The following is a 7,691-nucleotide window of genomic DNA, read 5'->3' as shown; positions in this document are numbered from 1 at the left end:
ATACTCCATGTCAGTTTTGATGTGAGATATACACCAAGGAATTTTACTGCTTGTTTATATTCTATCGCTGACCCGTCTGTTTTAAAGATAGGTAATATGTCTGGGTTATAACCAGGATTTAACAAAACCATGCATGATTTTTCTGGCTGCAGAGTCAAACCATTTTCTGACATATAGTTAGCTCATATAGTTCTTCTTGATATAGCGTCTTTGCTTATTTTATCGATCTGAGAGGTGTTTTTTTTTGTTGTTTTTTTCATTGTTAGTTTCATCCATATGCACATATCGTCTGCATATTGTACCTTTTCAACATTATTTGATAAAGACTGTGAAAACATGTGTGTGTGTGTGTGTGTGCGCGCGCGCGCGCGCGCGCCTTTGTGCAGTGTGCCGGTGTGTGTGTGTGTGTTGTGTGTGTGTGTGTGTGTGTGTTGTGTGTGTGTACACGTTAGCAAGGCTTGACATTTACTGAGATGTAAATCAGATTGCCTCATCTCACCCTCACCTCAGGCCCATAACTACAAAGTAGTCGTTGGGGGAAGCCTGAGGACCGCAGACGCAACCTCCCTTCTCCATCTGTCTCTGTCGGCAGCCGCTGGCAGCAGCTCACGTGTGTGGAGTCCGATCCATTGTTTGATGTTCTCATGCCAGTTCTTCCACTGTCTTCCTCTTCTTCTCCCGCCCTCGATGGTGCCTTGCATGATTGTTTTGGACAAGCTGGTGTGTCGAGTGTTGTGTCCAAACCATATCAGCTTGCGTCTCTTCACAGTTAAAAGGAGAGGTTCCTGAGGTCCAGCAAGGTTCTCAATTCTGCTCCGTACATGTTCATTGGTCCTGTGCTCGATCCAGGGAATTTGAAGGAGCTTCCTCAGGCATTTGTTCTCGAAGGCCTGGATCTTCCTTTCAGTTTCGGCCGTCAGTGTCCATGCCTCGCAACCATACAGTACAATGGAGACTACCAGGGCTTTGTAGAGTTTGAATTTTGTGGAGAATCGGATGTTACGTTTCCACACTCTGTTCAGTTTGGTCATGGCTGCAGTGGTTGTGCCAATGCGAATTCTTATTTCTGCTTTGCTGCTGCCATCTTTTGTCAGGGTTGCTCCTAGATATTTGAAGTTCCCGACATCTTCCAGTTGTTCTCCGTTCATGAAAATAGTGGCATGGGCCATGTTCACGCTGTTTACCATAGTTTTGGATTTATCTGTGCTGACCTCCATTCCGTAAGCACCCGCTCTATCAAGTCTGTTGGTAAGTTCCTGCAGTTCTTCGTTCGTTCCGCCCCCCATCAGATCTATATCATCAGCAAACCGGAGGTTGCATATTCGTCTACCACCAATGGAGATAGAAGTCTCATGGTTTTCCAGTGCCTCCTGCATTATCCTTTCCAAGAAGAGATTAAACAACACAGGAGAGAGGATACAGCCTTGTCTGACACCAACGGTCGTTTTGAAAAACTCCCCTAGTTGGTTGTTGAGGAGCACTGCACTGTTGCACACAGTAGCAAATGCAATATTCTGTTGTTGTTTTTTCTTTTTTCTTTTCTTTTTCTATTTTCTTTTTTTATATTCTTTTTCTTTTTTTAAGCATACTAAGCATAGTATTTTTTTCATAATTAGTATTTGCATGTTATTTCTCGCCAGACTGCTTACTGGAAATAGTGCGATCTGTGTGAGTCTGTACGCCGGTTTATGACAGGCCTTTTGGAATGTTGGCTTTGGTTATTTTTTTGTTTGTTTGTTGTTGTTTTTGTTTTGTTTTGTTTTGCCCACGGTTTTGTTGTTGTTGTTTTTGTTTGTTTGTTTGTTTTGGTTTGTTTGGGTTTTGTTGTTGTTGTTGTTGTTGTTTTCAGTTATCCTTTGACATTGAAGACTTTTCAGTACTTTTTTTTAGTGGGAACAGAATCAGAAAATCTGCGTATGTAAGAGTGTAACGAAAAGTATCCCTCCGTCAATATGTGAAATGTCAGTAAAGCTCGACGACGACCGACTCAGTCGGATGGACATCGTGAGGTAACTGAAACTGTTCCAGACAGATATGGAGCTGAATGAGAAAAGGAACAATCACCGAAGGATCGGGTTTTAACACGGGGAGCAAGTAGCCACCGTGAATCGGAAGATGATCTGAGTTGTCATGACGGTGCGTTGGTTTGAATGACTCATTTCTCTCAGATACCGAGGGGCAGCACACGAAATGGAATTGAAGGTGAGAGTTGCGACTTTATATTGAACGCGGGCAGAAATTGGTAACCAGTGAAGACTGAGAATGCAGAAGACGAGGATATTCTCAGTCTTGTTCTTTAAGTACTGAGGACAATCAATGAGGAGTGAGTTACAATAATCAAGTCTGGACAAGACAAGAAAGCACACCAGAAGTTTGTGTTGCTTGAGTAGAAAGGAGATGTCCGATGGAACTGATTTTTCGAATTTGAAAGTATGCAGCCTTGCAGAGATTGTGTGTTTTTTCATTGAAAGGTTTGAGTCAAACATCACACCCAGATTTTCACTGAAGATGCAAAGTCTAAATCTGAATCTCCAGTTTTAAGAGAGGAAGATAAAGAGTTGTTTATAGACAGTCTGCTTGAAGAAATAATGATGGCTCAAGTCAGTTTTACTATCATTTAATTCAGTAGTTTGTTTTGATTCATCCATGCCTTAACGTCAGTAATGCACTGTTGAAGTGCCCTACTGGAAGAGTCAAGATCGGAAAAAGTCGTTTCTGTGTAGAGCTGGTTATCGTCAGCAAAGGCATGATGATTTACAGAATGGTTTTGGACAACATCGAAACGAAAAGATGTTGAGTATAAAGAATAAACAGGACCGGTCCAAGTACAGATCCTTGGGGAATGCCACATACAATTGTTGATGGGACACATTGATGGTCATTTACCATGACTGTTTCTGTTCTGTTTCGAAGGTTGGATTGAAACCATGACAGTGCGCACCCAGTGGTCACCGTTGACCATTGACCATTACCCAAAAGTACTTATGTGTATGATGAAACATACGTAAACCAGGTAAACGTTGACCACTGACCACTACCCAAAAGTACTTATGTGTACAGTGATGAAACATACATAAACCAGGGAGAAGATAGACCTGGGAGAATGTATGAACCCGGCCAAGGGAATATAAACCTGGGGGAACATAGAGCTAAAAAAAAAAAAAAGTGGAAACATTGGAATTGGGCGAACACAGACCTAAAAAAAAAAAGGTGAAAACATAGAATTGGGAGAACATCGACCTAAAAAAAAAAAAAGTGGAAACAGAGAATTGGGATAACACAGACCTGGGGAAGGAACATAGACATGCTCCTGTCAATACGTTGCACGTCAGTCATGCTTATAAGGCTTTTCTAAACAGCCACTCACAATCTGTGATTGTTGCGTGGGCGCGTCTTTCTCTGTGTCACCTGGGGAAATGTTTTCCATGAGCACCTCGAGTCAGTGGTCCACGTCTGGGCATTTGATTAACTGAAGGCACCGGAGGGCGTGACAGCAGAGCTAGGGGGGCTTTCTGATACAGTGAGGGTTCTGTTTCATGGATAAACCTAAATTAGACTAAGGATGGAAGTTTTCTCGATCTCAAACTGGTGTTTGAATGAGCAGACCTTCCGTTTGGTTTCGGTCTGTGGACATCATGCTTGTAACATGCTTCCTGTTCTACCGCATCGTCTGATCTGAACACTCAGCTCCTCAAAATCCACCTCTTTACTCTCCCGCCCTCCCCCCAAGCCCCCCCCCCCCTTCCCCTCACCTCTCCCCGTTTTGGACCAAAGTTTCTTGTTGTTGTCTGCTGTTGCCTTTTTTTTTTTTTTTTTTTTTTTTTGTGCTAGATAACCAAAGACAGGAACGGGTAGAATGACTGCGAACAAGGGGACATCCCACGGACATAGATATTCTAAAGTTCTATTTAGAAGTTAGTGGGGACGGCCTCATGTCAAGAGTTGAGAAAGGCAGGGATAACAGTGAGGAGGAGGTGTGACTTGGGGGGCGTGTGTATGTGTTTGGGGGGGGGGGGGGGGGGGAGGCGGGGGAGTTATATCGAAGGAGATGGTCAAACAAGAGAGAATGTGAATGTGAAGGTCCATAACTCATCAGTCTTCAGTGTTGACAGTATTAAGCAGTCCATTGCTAAACAATATACGATCAGTTTTTCCCACGTTTTTGTTGACTAGCCCAGTTGGTTCACTATTATGGTTTTTCGTTACAAAAATGTTATATTGTTACGTTTTTTCTCAACTACAATTCAGCCAATTATTCTCATTATCGAACACACACACACACTTACTGGCACACACACACACACACACACACACACACACACACACATTTACATACTCACATGCGTATACAGTGACTCAATTTTTCCCACCTTTGATATCACTTATAGTAAAAATACATGACAGAAGAACGAACACACACACACACACATACACACACACAGAGACAGACAGACAGACAGAGCATAATGTGCTGTATATGCCCGTATAGAACATACTTCCCACTATATTCGGTTCATTATACCACAACCAATCTTCTAACTTTCTCCCCTTTACTTTTACGTCATGTGTTTGACAAACTTTTTACGTCATTAATGATTGTGAAATCAACGCATAATATCAATGTTTCCCATGTTCGTGGATGAAAGCCGTGATGGGTGATGGAATAGGATAACATTGTAATAAAAATGTGTTGCAGATCGTCAGTGTGCTTTCTTCTCTGCATCAGTTTCTTTACATGTGCAGCCTCGGAAAGGAAAGGTATGGCTTTTAAGGCTGATTTTCTGTGTGGATTTAGTAGTAGTAGTATAGGCACTGACACGTCATCTGCCTAGACCTCTCGGCCTTTTTATATCTACATCGAATCTTCATCTTCCCTTCTTCCATTTGTTGGTGGTATTTGTGGTCGGCCTGTTGTGTCACAAGCCATAAATTAGTCAAATAGAATGGGGCTTAAAAGCATCCTGTACTGACTTTTTAATTGATTTTTAGAAGGTATACATATTAGTTATTGTTGTTTTTCAGTTCCTGAAGGAAATACATTTCTTAACGAGACGTGAGTGATTATACCTTTTTACCTCCACCTCTCCCACCCCGATCCCCTATCCCGTTACCTCCTGTCCCTCCTCACACCCCAATTCCCCTGAACGGCAGTGGAATGATGCCACCTTCACCTCAACCTCTTCTTCACATCATCAAGGAACACCAACTACAAAATAGTAGTAGCGACTCCCACCCCCACCCCCATCCATAGTTTTAGGTGCCAGAATAATCAATTCATATGAATGATTGTGGGCCCTCAACAATGAAGAAGAAGAAGGGGAAAAAAGAATGTCATATCGTCTTAAATTACAGCAGCTATTTAACAGAAAATGTTTCGCGTGTTTTGCTATGGAGGCATATCAGGAATGGCATTGTGCGTGTAGTCGACCTTTCTAATCAAGAAATAGGCACAATACGACGTGAAAAGACCCATAACATGAACCTGAACCGACACTTGTCTCAAGCCGCCTTGTTTTTTTTGTTGTTGTTTTTTTCATGCCGTGGTTTGCGGGACGGAAACAGCAAGATGGCGACACGTTAGCTTAATGACTGAATCCGCATCAGTCAAAATCGAGTAAAATAATGTTCAGAATAGAGTCGAAAACCACCGAAATGGGTTACAACATCTACGAATGGTAATGTTTCATCTATGTACAAAAATCGCCTGTAAAATAGGTCCCTGAAGTTAGGACGCTGAAATAGAACTTTGTTTATCTATGTCCTTTAAGGTTAACATTGATCAGGTTTCTGGTTTGAGGAACTGACGGGTAGCCGGCCCTGAATGGCCTCTTTGGGTCGGCTGGGCTATATTTGTACAAACAACATTATTTGGTTTACCTTTTTATAGTTACATCAAGCCCATAGTCGATACAAATCGGGGTTTCGCAATTATTCACAAAAAGAAACTGATTTGCTTCATGACCTGATAAGACTTTTTGCATGCTGTTGTAATCTAGCTGCAACAATCACTTTTGTTTTTCAGAACTGAGGACAAATGCTAGAACAGTTTCCTGACTTTCTGCAACACTGATCCGTAGTCAAAGTTAAAATGGCTGATAATTTTCGACGGACATTGAAATGATCAATGTGCCACAACCAGTCGGTCTGAGTTACAGTGAAAAAAGTCCAGATGTGTGCGTGCAATTTTTTTTTTTTTTTTTTTTTTTTTTTTTAGATGCAAACAAATTGTGTACATGCAGCAGTTTAGATGTTTGCGTAGAAATTGTTGTATAAAAAAATGTGTGAATAGAATAACTTTTTTTGCTTGGAAATTCTGTATAAAAAAAAAAACACAAACTTTTTTGCAAACAGACCAACAGTTATTTGTTTTATTTTTCCAAGATAGGAATGTCATCTGGACTTCTCTTTGGAGAAACATGTTATACATTGGCCCTTTTAGAAGCTTAAAAATTGTTTTGTGAGATATGTTGACATTATTTCAGCAACAGCTCGTTCTGAATGATGTTTGTGAAAAATTTATGTAAAGGTGGCCAACATTTTCAAACATCCTGTATTGTGGGAATCCGGTATCTTTGAACACATCACACACACACACACACTGGCAGCGCACGCTCTCACACACGCTCGCCCCGCACTCCTACCCCGACACACACAAACGTGTATGCTTGGTACGCATGTGCACTTGTGTATATGTGCACAGTGCGGGTGCGTGTGTTTACAGTTGAACTGTATAACAGAAATAACAGTGTGCTCTACATTCATCAGGACATAAGCCTACGTGTTTCTGTAAATCAAAACATGACATGCAGCACACACTTCAACAATTTCTTTCTTGGTCATCAGCGCTAGCGGAATGAAATCCACTGCTATCCATTGCTGTGTTGGTCAGGCTGCAACACCACAGTAGAAATCCTCCCTCCAAATGCCACCGCAAGCCCAGGTGCAGAACCAGATGAAGCTCTCCGGATCACCTGTTTCACGCCACTGTCGACATCCAAGCTTCTCTCTTTGACCACAGGCTTCCTTATTCCCCAGCCGGAAGCAAAGGAAACAGGTGGAGACGAAACCATGAGTACCAATGTACAAAATAACGATGATGACATGTCTACAACGACCAAAGCACGACCGAAATCAGCCCAGGCCAGTAAATGGGACGAAATGGAGAACGGTAAGAACGGCATGTCTGGCAGCATCGTGGTGAGTGATGGAAGCATTGCTGGATCTACTTCAAGTGGTGACGTGGTGAAGACGTTCATTGCTCAGCTGCTGGTTCCTCACGAAAGCTTCGGTAGCGGCCATGACGGTTCTGATAGTTTGCTCAGTCACGTCGTTCTGTCCCCTGCCTTTCACAGCGAAAACACCAGTGCCAGTATTAAGGTAAGCTCTAACTTGTTCGTTCAGCTGGCTTCTGTATCATTAAAGATTTCTGTTTGAAATCAGAATCACGATCTGAATTCGTCATGAAAACAAAAATATTAGTCAAATTACCAGATTACAACACCTTCATCCAGCAAAGCAGCCATCAAATCACCGAACTAGTTATCAACAGACAGCACAAACATACACACTTTAAACCATCATTATTGTGCGGCGCTATATGGTCTAATAAAGACTTTATGAGAATGGGATTATATACTGCGTTTAATCAAGAATTTCTGTCAGTGGGATTATGTACTGCGTTATTTCAACAA

Source organism: Babylonia areolata, chromosome 6 (genome assembly GCF_041734735.1).
Source record: "Babylonia areolata isolate BAREFJ2019XMU chromosome 6, ASM4173473v1, whole genome shotgun sequence".
Lineage (NCBI taxonomy): Eukaryota > Metazoa > Mollusca > Gastropoda > Neogastropoda > Buccinidae > Babylonia > Babylonia areolata.
This window is presented reverse-complemented; position numbering follows the sequence as displayed.